Source organism: Ornithorhynchus anatinus, chromosome X1 (assembly GCF_004115215.2).
Source record: "Ornithorhynchus anatinus isolate Pmale09 chromosome X1, mOrnAna1.pri.v4, whole genome shotgun sequence".
Lineage (NCBI taxonomy): Eukaryota > Metazoa > Chordata > Mammalia > Monotremata > Ornithorhynchidae > Ornithorhynchus > Ornithorhynchus anatinus.
Window position 1 is genome coordinate 116,347,049 of NC_041749.1, and position 13,866 is coordinate 116,360,914.

Consider the following 13,866-nt stretch of genomic DNA (forward strand, 5'->3'; position numbering starts at 1 on the left):
CACCCTATCCCACCCTGTCCCACTCTGCCCTGCCCAGTAGCCTGGCCTGGGGAAATCTGAATGAATGTCCCTGATCCTAGGTCTCTCTGGTTTGTGCCTCAGAAGGTTCAGAGTGTTTCCGGATTGGGGTGGGGGTGGGGGGCAGGGGACAAGAAGGGAAGAGGAAGGAGGAGGGAAGGAGGAGGCCCAGGACCCTGGGGGAGTCTGCAAGTTTTATTTTCACCTTTTGTGTAGTTCCACTTAAAGCCTGATCGGGCAGGCCTGAGAGGATGGGCCTCTAATGAACCACTAGGTTGGAAAGGCGCTGGTGAAGCCAGGTCTGGAAGGGGACTGCTTAGCCAGGCTGGGAGGTCTCCAGAGGGGAGGGTTACTGGGGGAGCAAGATCCTCCAGGTCAGGGACCTTCTGCAGAGTTTGGGACTCGCAGATGGGGTGGGCCCAAGTCTATTGTACTGGACTCTCCCAAGCACTTAGTACAGTGCTTTGCATTCAGTAAATACCATTGATTGATCACTGACTGGCCCCTCTCCAGAATAGGCCAGTGACTACAACCAGAAATCAGAAAACGGGTCTCCAGGACAGGGGATCAGGGGAGCTGACTCAGTTTTGAGATTGCGTCCAGATTGCCTGCCTGCTGTGCTAGCAGGGACCTGGGACCCAGAAGGAAAACAGGCAGATGGTTGATCTTTGTAGTGATGACTGGGTAGTGATGACTGGGCTGGGCATAGTTGGTGGAGCTCTGCCCATCCTGAACAGTCTCTCTGAGCTCTATCAATCAGTCAATCCATCAATCAATAGTTTATTGAGTTCTTATGATGCGCAGAGCACTGTACTCAGCACCTAGGATTGTACTATACAACAGAATTGGTAGACATGTTACCTGGCCTCAGGGAATTGCAGTCTAACAGGGGAGAGAGGCATTAAAATCAGTGACATAGCGGAAGCAGCAGAGATTAAGGATGTGGACATAAGGGCTGTGGGGCTGGGGGTGGAGTGAGTAACAAAGTGCTTGAAGGGTACAGACCCAACTGCATAAATGATGCAGAAGGAAGGGAGCATAGGGTGGGGAGAGGAGAGGTTCATCAGGGAAGGCTTCCTGGAGGGGATATGCTTTTAGAAGGACGCTGAGATGGGGAGAATGGTGATCAGTCTCCTTAATAATTGTGGTATTTATTAAGCACTTAATATGTGCCAGGCACTGTACTAAGCAGTGGGGTGGATACATTCTAATCGGAGTGGACACAGTGGGTCCCTATCCCACTCTCAATCCCCATTTTATAGATGGAGTAACGGAGGCACAGAGAAGTCAAGTAACTTGCCCAAGGTCACACAGCAGACAGTGGCAGAGCCAGTATTAGAACTCAGGTCCTTCTGACTCCCAGGCCCATGCTCTATCCACTAGGCCACGCTGCTTTTCTGCTCCCCACCCCCATCCCACCTCTTCCCCAATTTCTGTCTCCCAAGCCACAGTGACCTTGAAGCAAATCACTTGACCTACTGAGACTCAGGGGCTTCAGCAACTAGCCTATGAACAAGGCCTCCCTTCTGGGAGGGTTGGGGAGGGTGAGGTGGGGAATGGGGCTGGAAAATGCACAAGGCAAGAACTGGTGAATGGTGAATGCTGGTGAAGCTGGCAGCTGAGAAGCAAAGGCAGAGAGAACAGAGTGAAACAGCGTAGCCTAGTGGAAAAACCATGGGCCTGGGAGTCAGAAGGACCAGGGTTCTAATCCCAGCTCTGCCACTTGTCTGTTTTGTAACCTTGGGCAAGTCACTTCACTCTTCGGGGCCTCAGAGACCTCATCTGTAAAATGAGGATTAAGACTGTGAATCCTATATGGGATAGAGACTGTGTCCAACCCAATTAGCTTGTATCTATCCCAGCGCTTAGTACAGTGCCTGGCACATAGTAAATGCTTAGCAAATACCACAGTTATTATTATTGTCGCCATTATTAGGTAAAGAGACCCAGCAGATTGCTGAAAACAAGTTTCTACAGGGGACAGTTAAAGGAATGGGGAGGGAGGAAGGGGGAACCAGGAAAAAAAAAAAGGGTTTTTGGGAGGGCAACCTAACATAGTGGCCCAGCGGTCTTAGGGAAAGAAGCAGGGACTGGGGACTTTCTAAGCAATTCAAATGACATTGTAACAACTTTCTGAAGATTATAATCAATCAATGGCATTTATTGAGTGCTTTCTGTGTGGGGAGCACTGTACTAAAGTGCGTGGAGAGTACAATACAACAGAGTTGGTAAATACTACACACTTTCCCTGTCCCCAATGGGCTTACAGTCATAGGATCCCTTTCATTCATTCAGTGGTACATATTCATTTATTCATTCATTCAGTTATATTAATTGAGTGCTTACTGTGTGCAGAGCACTGTACTAAGCGCTTGGGAAGTACAATTCAGCAACAAATAGAGACAATCCCTGCCCACAACAGGCTCAGTCTAGAAGCCGGGAAACAGACATCAAAACAAGTGAACAAGCATCAGTAGCATTGAGAGCCTACTGTATGTGGAGCACTGTACTAAGCATGGAGGAAGAATATAGGATAATAAATCAGAACCAGTTGAGGGTTCATAATCTATGAATGAGAGTGGAGGTGGGAGGGGTTCGTGTCGATTTCATAAGGAAAGGTGGAAATGATAAAAACAACAAAGCAACCTAAGAAAACAAGGAGGACAATCTTCTTCTCTAAGCCTTGACTGGGGTCCCTGTTGTTACTCTGAGGACTGCAGGGGCCCAGCTCCAGCTCTGGGGGTACAGAAGAGTCTCCTCTGTACCCGGCCCCCCCGCCCCATCTTTTTCCCTGCCTTCCCAGGCCGGGCAGGCTTGCAGTGCTGAGTCGGTGTTGTACCAGCCAAACCCCAAGTCTCCACATGCATCCACAGCTGCCCGGGGCTGTCGGAGAACCCCCACGCCAACGCTCTGCAAAGGAAGATGCAAACCTCCATCTCTGCCATGGGATCAACTGCTCGCTCGGGTCTTTTTCACAAGAAGCCTGTTGCCCGGGGCCGTAAACATCACCCACGTCTATGCGGAGGGTAGGGCCTGTGAGGCGAGGCGGCAGCTGGTGCTCATGAAGGAAAATGGGGAAGGGAATGTGTGATTGATAGGCTTGTGCCCAGGAATGGCTTTGCCACCACCTAGAATAGGAGTTGTCCAGGACATCTGTCTGCTCCCTGCCCCCCACCTCGTACCCCTTTCGCCCCCAACCAAAAGAGTGGAGTGGAAATCTTAAGAGACTCTCACCCTACACTTTGCCAGTTGCCTCAGACCAGCTGGATTTTCCATTTGACCCCAAGTCCTCTGTTCCCCTGCCTCTCCTTGGCCCCAAACTGTACCGATCCCACTAGACTGTAAGCTCCATGAGGACAGGGATCGTACCTATCAATCTATTGTATTGTACTCTCTCAAGCACTTAGTAGAGTGCTCTGGCACACAGCAAGTGCTCAATAAATACCACTGATTGAGTGATCCGAGGAAGGACTCAACTCCGTGAGAGAGAACTACTTAAGACCGTGTCCAACCTGATTAAACTCGTACCTACCCTAGCGCTTAGAATAGTGCCTGACACATAGTAAGAGCTTAACAGATACTATTATTATTATTGTTACTATCACTAAGACCCCCAGGGGCATTCCAGAGACTGTCCCAGCAACCCCCCCCCCCCCGCCGCCCCCTGTTCCCTCCCAGACCAGCAGGATCCCTCCAACCCCCCTCCACACAGGCAGCAAAGAAGTATGTGCCCACAGCAGGTGCCATCCCACCACACCCGCAGCCAGCTGGGTTCCTCCCAGGCCCCTTGTTGTGGGGGTTGGAGTTCTCAGGGAAGGGGACACAGACCTCTTACATGAAGCCAGAACCCAACAGTGTCTGCCGTTGTTCCTGCCTGGGCTGTGGGGGTGGGGGGCATCAGGGAGACACAGGCTGGCTATGCACTTAAGTGGATTATGCAGTTAACTGATAGGCCTGGAGCAGAGCGGTCATCCCCACCCTTCCTTCCCAGCTGTCCTCTGCTGCTGGCCTGTAGGGAAGGGAGCCCACTCTTAATCCTGTCCACAAATCTTTCTGGCTTAAAACATCCGGGCTGCTCACTGCCCAGCTGCCATCTTTCGAGCCAGCAGAGAGCACTGAGATGGGCAGTTTTGGAGGTCAAGGAGAAGGGACTGTCTGCGGGGGATCTCTCTTCCCATTCCTTTGCTGCTCTTCCTCCCCTCTCCCCAGGACCCTTGTGCTGGGGCTATGCCTGTGGCAACAGCCACGACCCCTTCATTCATTCATTCATTCATTCAATCGTATATATTAAGCACTTACTGTGTGCAAAGCACTGTACTAAGAGCTCATCCCTCTCTGGTCACTTTTCTGCTGGGCAATGGTGAATAAGAGAGAATAGGGGAAATGTTGTTGATGGCTGCTAGACTTGAAGCTCCTTGAAGGCAAGGGATCGTGCCTACCTACTCGACTGGACTCTCCCAACTGCTCTACACAGCCAGTTCTCTGCCCCAAGTAAACATTCAATAAATGTTCAATTTATCGATCAATTGACTGATTGATAGAAACAAGGCACCCCTCCCTGCAGTGGGGTTTGAGGCTCCATGACTGCACTTCAGGGAGGGCGATGCCTATGGCAAGTGCCACTATTGCTGTACCCCTGCCATGAGTGGGCCCCACCCCTGGAGAATACATTCTTCCATTATGAACCCTTTTAAGGGCTGGCACTCCTGGCCTTCCCGGAGGTCCCTGCGGGAGCCTCAGAATGGGGAGAAGCCCTGGCATGCCAAGACGGGCACTCTTCCAGCATCTACCCCTCCCGACTTTGGCTCCCATTCCAGAACCAAAGGCTGTGAAGGGGAGGGACCCAGAGCTCCAGGGCTCCGGGGCCCAGCTGGGCCAGCCCCATCTTGTCTTCAAACCCAGCCCTGAGCCCACTCAGCCCAGGAGAAAAGGAGGCTGGGGGAGGCTCGGGGAGGAAGAGAGCTGGGCTGGGGGGCAGGAAGCGCAAGTTACCCACCAGGTTACCCCATCCTCCAACTCATGGGCCCAGGGATACTCAAGCTATGGCCCAGCACACCCTGGGCTCCCAGGAAGGGCCACCTCTGCTCCATCAATCGATCAATCGATCAATCAATCAATCAATATTATTGCTCCCAAGGAGGTGAAAATGCTAAGGAGAGACGACCCTGGGTTGGGACTCAGAAAAAGCCTGGGTTCTGGCAGGTAAAATGGTCCTTATATACCTGGCTTCCTTATCAGCCAAGGTCTTCAGCATGGGTTCTTGCTCAGTCTCCAGGCCTCTGCCTGTCAATTCACCACTCCCTCCTCAGTCCTACTAACTATTAACTTCTAACCCTCTTCTACTAACTCCCAGTCAAATGTGGGGCAAGCATAGCAATGGACATAGACTAAGGGCAGAGTGTGTGTGTGCATGCGTGTGTGTGTGTGCGTGTGTGTGCGCGTGTGTGGGCGGAAAGGCTAGACTAGCACCAGGGTACAATTGTTCAGTTGGAAGCATTTGAAAATACCTCCAGACTGGGTGGGGAAGGTGGAGGCGGGAGCTGCTGAATCCAGGAGCAAAGGAGGGAGTGGGGAGGTTAAATCCCAGTGGGGAATTCAGCTTGGCCTTGGTCTCAGGAAGGGCTAGGCCCAAGCTGCCATATGACCCTCTGCTGGTCTTTACAATATCCCTCGGATCTCTAGCTCTCCCTCCCAAAGCACCCAGCCGCCCCCTCTCCCCTAACCCCCCCAAAAATAAGGTCCTTCCAGAAGGCTGGGACTCTGGGCCAGGTGGACCGGAGGGGAGAGGGTCAGAGGGCCGAGCAGCTGTATGGGGGAGGACTGGTCCTGCCAGGCCAGCTTCGGATACAAACTTGCTCCTGCCCCATCCAGTGCATGCCAAAGGGTCCCAAGGGGTGGCCCAACTACTCTGTGCCCTGGGCAGTATGCCTGGAGCTGGCCTTCTGCAGACTGTGGAGAGGGAGGGCAGGGAGGGGCAGAGATGATCAGATAACCCCTCAGTCAGAAAATAAATAACATCGTTAATAAAAGATGAGGCAGGAATGTGACACATTAAATATTTAACCTCGCAGAGGGCCAGGTACAGCTGCTGCCTGAAATATTGAAGGTTTTTCCTTTTGCAGTGTCTCCTTCGATCTTCACTCTGCTGAGCTGAGCTGGGGGAAGCTGGATGGGGAGGAGGGGGTTAACTCTCTCACCTTGAGGCTTGAATGGTTAAAATCAAGTCTGGTTTCCCCCTCCCAGTCATGCCAGTTCAGAGATCCGCCTTACCCTGCTGTCAAGGGATCAAGGAGGCCAGAACTGAGTCCGGAGGCAGCAGAGTCAGCATGGGGGGTTAGGAGATGTAGACTCCAGTAGGCCCAGCTCCTTTGGGTGACTTTGGGTAAGTCACTCGCTGATCTGGGCTTCAGTTTCCCCAGCTGTGAAATGGAAAGAATCATTCTCGCTCCTCCCTGACTCCCGGAGTTGGCAGGGGGGGCAATGGAACAATTAATGGGGAAAAACACCACCACTGTGGGAAGTAGAAGAGCAACCAGAAAGTGTTATATCATTTCAGGGAGAATGGGGAAAACGAGAAAGCAAGAAGCCCCCTTCCCTCAGAGGGCCCCTTTAAAGTTTATCTTTCTTAGGATTACAGGTCAATCTGAGGGGGAAGGGGGCCCTCTAAACTGGATTTAGCCCAGAGAGGTTGGATGGGAGGAGGGGCTGCGTGGGAGGGTTGCCGGGACATGAGTGTATTTCACACCTAGGGTTTCCGTCCTCTAGGTTTGAGTCCCTGCATCTCTCCTAACCTCACAGTGCCCATCTTTCCTCACCTTTGTAGGTTTATCTCCTCTCTTTCCCCCTCCCTGTCTCTCCATCCCTCCCCCTATTTCTCCATCTCTTTTCCTGTCTCTAGGCATCTGTTTCTTTGCCTTTGTCTGTTTTGTCTGCCCTCCTGTCTTTCACTATGTGTGTCTGCATCTCTGTCCCTTTGTCTCTCTGGCGGTCTCTGTCTCCCCATCTCTCACAGTGACGCTCCACCTTTCTTTGTGCGTCTCTTTCTCTTTGTCTCTGTCTCCACCGTCTTTCAGTCTCTGACTGTCTGTCACTGTCTCTTCCCCTAGCTTTCTATCTCCCCGTCTCTCTGTTTCTCTTTGTCTCGATCTCTTTCAGTCCATCTTTCTCATCTCCTTTCTCTCTATCTCTTTCTCTCTCTCTTTGTCTCTGTCTGTCTGTCTGCCTGTCTGGGTCTGACTCTTTCTGCCTACCCTCCCCCAAAACAGGATGCCTGCCACTTCTTCATGCTTGCAAACTCTTCTTTCTCTGCCTGACAACGTTGTTGTTTCCCTCTCCTTCGCCTCCCCCATCCACTCTGCTCTCTGTCGCAACCTACACATCCAGATTCCAAGAACTCGCGGGGGGGGGGGGGGGGGGGCAGGAAGGAGGAAACGGTGGGGGCGGGGGGTGAGTGGGGAATGATAATGTTGAATGAGGCTGCGGTGAAGACCGGTTCTGGCTCCGGCCCCTGAAAGCCGGGCTCAGGGCAAATCCCCATTTTCGTTGGGCGACAATCCCGCAACCACCCGCGGTTACCAGCAGGCAGGAAAAGAGACCGAAGCAGAGCCGTGTGTGGTTAATGGTCTAAAATCCAGGGAATTCGCTGTGGTTATGACCAATTTCTCTAGCGGTATTGATGTTGGGTGACCTACAGTAACGAGGCCTCTAATTGCAGCCTTTATATTTCCAGATAATAAATATGCAAAGCCTCCCCTCCCCCCCAAGGAATTCCGTCCTCACTCTTCCGTGGGGGGTTGGGTGGAGAGGAGGGGCCTGGTGTCGGTGGGAGCAGTGATTGACATTTTCTTCAGCAGGTTACAGCGGCTCGGAGCAGAGCCATCAGGGAAGGGAAAACTGGGGGGAGGGGGGGCGGGGATTCGGGTGACTTGCTTCAATCTCTGGAGTTGGGACACAGGGACCCCCCAAGGAAGGCAGAGCCATCCCTGCCCTCTGGATGGCTCTCTCTGCAAGGAGGGAGGGCGGTGCAGTGGTTAGACCAAGAGGGTTGGTTTGGGTTGGGGGTCTGCCCCAAGCCAATAAGACTCACTTCTGGGGCCTTCAGAGTATTTGTGTCTACACACTAGCCGCCACTGGTTGAGTTGATTTACACTATCCAAGTGAATGGACAGATAACACCACCAAAGAGATGTGAACTCACTTCTAAGCTGCTCGGGTAAGCCGCCCATTATTTTTCTGGTATCGATCAGGCTACCCAGAGCAAATACAGCACTATCTCGTGCCTCGGTTTCCCCACTCTAAGGGGTCTGAGCAGAGCAATAAGAGAAAGCTGGGAAGAAGGTAGAGAGGCAAGAGGAAACCAATGCTATTGCTCCCAGACCCAGGCAGGTGAAAGCATCAGCAAGAGATGATCCAGAGGTGATGAGAAGCAGCATGGTGTGGTGGATGGAGTCTGGACCAGGGGAGTCGGAAGGTCATGGGTTCTAATCCCGGCTCCACCACCTGTCTGCTGTGTAACTTTGGGGAAGTCACTTCACATCTGTTTAAATGGGGATCGAGACTGTGAGACCCAAATGGGACATAATAATAATAATAATAATAATGTTGGTATTTGTTAAGCGCTTACTATGTGCAGAGCACTGTTCTAAGCGCTGGGGTAAACACAGGGGAATCAGGTTGTCCCACGTGGGGCTCACAGTCTTCATCCCCATTTTACAGATGAGGGAACTGAGGCACAGAGAAGTTAAGTGACTTGCCCACAGTCACACAGCTGACAAGTGGCAGAGCTGGGATTCGAACTCATGAGCCCTGACTCCAAAGCCCATGCTCTTTCCACTGCGCCGTGTTCAATCCGCTTTGCTTGTATCCACCCCAATGCTTAGTACGGTGGCTGGCACAGAGTAAGTGTTTAACAAATATCACAATTATTATTATTAGGAGGGGAAAATGACCTAGGCACTGCCAAGGGCAGACTCTGCCAGGTGAGCCTGGGGGCCAGGGAAGGGGCTGAAGTTTCTCTCTCTCTTTCGCTCTCTCTCTTTCTCCTGCTAACCCCACAAGGACCTCAGATCCCTCCCACCCTGAGTTTTTCATTCTGACCCCTGGGGCATTAGCCTTACCTAGGCCAAACTGCAGCAAGAGAGAATTTGGGTGAGACATAATGAAGGACTTTCTGCTTCTTCAGGGGACTTAACAGTGGATCAGTCCCCCTACCCACACACCCTCCCTCAGAGAGAGGTTCAGAGCCTCTTTGTCCTAGCTGATTTTGGTGTTACCCACCAGGAGGGAGGTCTTGGGTCAGATTATCTCTGGAGGTCCTCAGCAGCTCTGGGGCTCTTTGCTCCTCTCCCTTCTGGACCTGGCAGGACTCATGAGGCCAGGGACACTCATTCAATTGTATTTATTGAGTGCTTACAGTGCAAAGCACTGTACTAAGCGCTTGGGAGAGTGCAATATAACAATAAACAGACACATTCCCTGCCCGCAATGAGCTTACAGTCTAGAGGGGAGGAGACAGACATTAATATAATGAATGGGAAAGGCCCAGGGTTCTCAGATAGGGTGACCCCTGAAGGACCTCGCTGATACCAGACAAGGAGATGCTCATGACATAACCTGCATTACATAGGCATGTGATGAAACGTGCTGATGTCACGGGCACCATTTTCCAGAGAACAACAGACTTTAGATGGTCCTAGTGTTTCTCCTGGGGGGGTGTTCAGCTGAACCCCCCCCACCACCACTGGTTCCAAAGCCTTTGCATTCCTCTTCCAGGTCCGTGTGAGGTCTGACGCCTTAACGGAGCCATGGCAGAGGGAGACTGGGTGCTGAAAATTTTAAAAAAAACAACTGGGCAGAAAAGTATCTAGTTCCATATCAGTACCCGACAGGAGACAGATCGTCTAACTGTCCAGTATAAGACCGGACAACTGAGGCTAGGGTACTAGCCTCAGGGAAGAAAAATAAGATTACAGCCAGGTTGGGTCTTTCAGAGCGACCCTGCTGCCTCCTCCCCTCTGGTTGGGTATCAGGGTCCAGAGTGGATATCTGGGACCCACCAACCTGAGCTTTTTTCTGGAACATGGGTGAGTGGGTGGTGGTTTTGCCCAGGGCCCCATAGAGACGGAAGGTGCCGTTGGTGCCGTTGTGTTTAATGTTAAAGGGATGTGCTCCTCTCAGAAAAGCCTGATTCATGGGCAGCAGGAAAGCCTTCCTCAGTTAGATCAATGTGCTGTAATTATACCGTACAGCCACTCTGGGCAGAGATGCTTGGGGGGGAAGAGGGAGGAGTGGAATGGGGTGGGGCGAGGGGGGGTGGGGAGAAAGAACTGGCCCCACGTTACTTTGATTGACAGAGTTGAAGAGACCGTTTGCAAAGGCTTGTGGGTTTTGTAGTCGACTTGGGTCTGACCCCCTTCCAGATCCGTCTGCAAAAGCCTGGTCCTGCTCCCACGCCCACCCTGCTTTCTTCCAGCGGGGGCCCCAGGCGTCATGACAGTGGGGGACCAGAGGGAGGGAAAGGTTTAAACCAAGAGCTCGAAGGGTGGGAGATCCAAATCGATAAGGCCGTCAGAAAGCAATCCCTGCCATCCCCACCTGGAACCAAGAAAAACACCCAACGCTTGGGCAGGGCATCCCTGGGACGTGGCCTGGTTCGAGCCCAGCGTCCAGAGATGCTAAAAAGATTCACGTCCCAGAGCAGCGCCGTAGATGGGAGTAACAGAAGTAGCGGGAGTGAGCGGAATGGGGCGGGTTGGGGGGGGGGGGGGGGAAGCAAGGGGCACAGCCCTATTCACACCACAGCTCCCAACCACTTCCCCGCCTCTCCCTCCCTTGCCCGGCACCGGCTGCGATTGGCCGCTCGCTCTCTTCGCTTCTGATTCGCCACTCTCCATTCTGACATCATAGACCCATGTGGGAACTCTGCCTGCGGATTGGACGGAACGGCCAACCGACCGCAGCCAATGAAGGAATTTCCACAGTAGCCTGGGTTGGGAGCCTGTTTAAGGTGGCCTCCTCAATCCTCTTCCCCCTCTCCCAGAGATGCATTGACATAATAAAGTTTGGGGCGGGTAGCTCTCTGGGGCCGGGCCGCAGTAGGCTCGAAGCGATTTAAGGTTTTGGAAGAATCCACGGGAGGGCTAAATACCTGTGGCGCGGTTGGGGTTTTGAGGGGTTTTATTTATTTATTTTATGGGGGGGAGGGGGCGCTTAGTCTCTTCCTCAATGTTAGGGTTCGTTTTCCCAGGGCATAGTCGGACCAGGGGCTGGAGCAATTCCCACCCTTTCCAGCAGGAGATGCTGAAGGGTTACCCCTCCTCTGCAGGGAATTTACTTCCCTCCTGCTCCCCACCAGCACCATCCAATCTTGCCTGGACCATGAACTTGGAAAGAATTGGGGGAACCGGTGCTCCCAGCCAAAGACAAAATCTCAAGTCCCCGGCAGGGTCTAACTCCCAGCTCCCAACCCCAAGTTTTCAGGATGGAAGGGAGCCTGGGATGGGTGGGGGGCAGGATCTTCCTGGAAAAGGGCTGAAGAGAAAGCTCGTTGTGGGCAGGGAATGTACCTGTTTAATGTTGACTTGCACTCTCCCAAGCGCTTAGTACTCTGCACACAGTAAGCACTCAATAAATACAATTGAATGAATGAATAAAGGAGGAAGAAGAGGGAGGGGCAAAGATCCCAGATGCTTGCCCTGGGGAGCGGAAGGACGGAGTCACCTCAAAAGCCACCCCACCCAAGGCCCAAGACTCTAACACTGCGATTTAACCATCAATGAACACCAACAAGTCCAGTGATAATAATAATAATGTTGGTATTTGTTAAGCGCTTACTATGTGCCGAGCACTGTTCTAAGCCCTGGGGTAGACATAGGGGAATCAGGTTGTAATAATAATAATAATAATAATGTTGGTATTTGTTAAGCGCTTACTTTGTGCCGAGCACTGTTCTAAGCGCTGGGGTAGATACAGGGGAATCAGGTTGTCCCACGTGAGGCTCACAGTTAATCCCCATTTTACAGATGAGGTAACTGAGGCACAGAGAAGTTAAGTGACTTGCCCACAGTCACACAGCTGACCCGTGGCAGTTGTCCCACGTGGGGCTCACAGTCTTAATCCCCATTTTACAGATGAGGGAACTGAGGCACAGAGAAGTGTCACACAGCCGACAAGTGGCAGAGCTGGGATTCGAACTCATGAGCCCTGACTCCAAAGCCAGGCATGAGCCATGAGATAGGGTGGAAAAAAGAGGGAGTGAATTGGGGCAGAGCCTATGCTAGCAGAGTTTCCTAATGGGGGCCTATGAACTTGAGCTTTTAAACAGCTTTTGCAAAGAGCCAGTCACCCTCTGGCCCAGGGTAATTGATGATTTTGTGCCTAGGAATCTGATCTTATTCATTTCACTCCCTGGGCTACTCTGAGGAGGTGGTGAGGCAGACTCAGAAAGATATGAGCTGGTAAAGACAAAGCCCTTAAGAAAGTGTCTTTCCAGGACAATAAGTCACTTTCATTCATTCACTCATCCAATCGTATTTATTGGGCGCTTACTGTGTGCAAAGCACTGTACTAAGCGCTCGGAAAGTACAATTCGGCAACAGATAGAGACAATCCCTACCCAGCAACGGGCTCACGGTCTGGAAGGGGAGAAGTCACTTGCTTGGGCTTTGATATCTGCCCAGCCCAACCAAGGTCCTGGGGTTCAAGCCCAACATGGAGCCAACTGTACCACCCAGCAAAAGAAATATGCCAATGATGAAGATTTGGAAACCAGAGGTAAAATAAATGAAAGTTTTTGCATTTGCTAATCACTTACTGTGTGCCACTTGCACCGTGGTAGATTGAGATTTTCAGGTCCCACAGTCTAAACAGGAGGGAGAACAAGTAATGACTCCCCATTTTGCAGATGAGGAAACTGAGACACAGAGAAGTTAAGTGACTTGTCCAAGGTCACACAGCACATAGGTGGCAGAGGTGGCATTAGAATCCAAGTCCTCTGACTCCCAGGCCAGTGCTCTTTCCACTAGGCCAGACTGCTTCTTTTGGGCTACCCCAGCCATGGTCACTGACTTCCCCTGAGGTCCATGGGTGTGTCCACGGCCCACAGTTTTGCTTCCCACCAGTAAATAATCACTGTAGGTCATTTTAAGTAATTTGTGCCCATCAAGTCCATGAGGTTTTAAGCCTTCGGTATGGGAGAGAGAAGGGGAGATGAGAGGGAAGTGGCTTTAGTGGAGAAGCAGCGTGGCTCAGTGGAAAGAGCACGGGCTTGGGAGTCCGAGGTCATGGGTTCGAATCCCCACTCTGCCGCTTGTCAGCTGTGTGACTGTGGGCAAGGCACTTAACTTCTCTGTGTCTCAGTTACCTCCTCTGTAAAATGGGGATTAGGACTTTGAGCCTCACGTGGGACAACCTGATTCCCCTGTATCTACCCCAGCGCATTCCCCTGTATCTATCCCAGTGCTTAGAACAGTGCTTTGAACATAGTAAGCGCTTAACAAATGCCAACATTATTATTATTTAGGTGAAAAAAGCAGTGCAGATCTAGGGAGTGGGAGGTGTCGAAGAATGATTGGAAAGGATGATGATATTGGTATTTGTTTAAGCGCTTACTATGTGCAGAGCACTGTTCTAAGTGCTGGTGGAGATACAGGGTAATCAGGTCGTCCCACGAGAGGCTCACAGTTAATCCCCATTTTACAGATGAGGTAACTGAGGCACAGAGAAGTTAAGTGACTTGCCCACGGTCACACAGCTGATGAGTGGCAGAGCCGGGAGTCGAACCCATGATCTCTGACTCCGAAGCCCAGGCTCTTTCCACTGAGCCACGCTGCCCCCAAGAGGGATTCATTC